Genomic DNA, 1,345 nt, shown 5'->3' with positions numbered 1-1,345 from the left:
ACTTCCAGAAAACTGAAGCTTGGCATTCCATTGTATATGACTGATTTTAGAGAGCATATTTCATTTTGTATTCTGTTTTTGCAAGAGAGTTGCATGTGTGAGGAAGAGAGTTACCATGCTTAATTGATTCTTGATTTGCATATTGTTTTTCACATTCTTATGCTCATCCTTATCTTGCTTACATATTCATGCATTATTTGTAAATATTGTTAGAGATGTATAATTGATTTCTGTTTTTGATTAACTCACATGTTCTTGATGGCTTGAGTAATATTTGAGTGGGTTAGCCTTAAGGTCCTTTACTTGTAATATTTCAAGCATTATTGTGCTTATAATACCTTGTTGTTTTAATTTGTTTTTTGTGTATTTTGGACTGATCTCTTGGGATTCTTCACCGAGACTAGGAGGTCTTGATTTGAGAACAAGAATCTTGGTTGGGGTTGTTTCGCGAGAAAGGTTTTCTCAGACGATAGGTAGAGTCAAACCAAGGGTTTAGGTGTTCTAGATTTCCAGGAAGAAGCGTCCTATGTTTTTTTAAATTGAATTGATGTGTGTGATCATATGTATATTCAATATTGTGAAGAAGAAAATCTCCCAAGATCAGAAGAGGAGGCCTGGATGTAGTTTGTAGTGGACCGCAAACGAACTAGGATAAAAATCCATCTTTGCACGATGTTCTCTCCTTAAATCTCGTAATATTTCAAGCATTATTGTGCTTATAATACCTTGTTGTTTTAATTTGTTTTTTGTGTATTTTGGACTGATCTCTTGGGATTCTTCACCGAGACTAGGAGGTCTTGATTTGAGAACAAGAATCTTGGTTGGGGTTGTTTCGCGAGAAAGGTTTTCTCAGACGATAGGTAGAGTCAAACCAAGGGTTTAGGTGTTCTAGATTTCCAGGAAGAAGCGTCCTATGTTTTTTTAAATTGAATTGATGTGTGTGATCATATGTATATTCAATATTGTGAAGAAGAAAATCTCCCAAGATCAGAAGAGGAGGCCTGGATGTAGTTTGTAGTGGACCGCAAACGAACTAGGATAAAAATCCATCTTTGCACGATGTTCTCTCCTTAAATCTCCTTTACTTTTCTTGTTGTTTCAATTTGATTTAATAGCTGATATTTTGTATAATTGTTCACTGCCATATGCTTATTAATAGTGCTTAACAATATCTGCTTTATCTCTGTTCAATTGATTTTAAATAACTGTGCAATTTGCTTATCTGATCATTCTGTTTTAAGCATGTGTTAATCGATTAAGACTAGGTGTTAATCGATTAACTGGTCTGTTTCCAGAATTGGGTTTTGGTGAAAGAAGCGGTGATTGATAACTGCTACGCCTATTC

The sequence above is a fragment of the Lupinus angustifolius genome, chromosome LG17, assembly GCF_001865875.1.
Source record: "Lupinus angustifolius cultivar Tanjil chromosome LG17, LupAngTanjil_v1.0, whole genome shotgun sequence".
Taxonomy (NCBI): Eukaryota; Viridiplantae; Streptophyta; class Magnoliopsida; order Fabales; family Fabaceae; genus Lupinus; species Lupinus angustifolius.
This window is presented reverse-complemented; position numbering follows the sequence as displayed.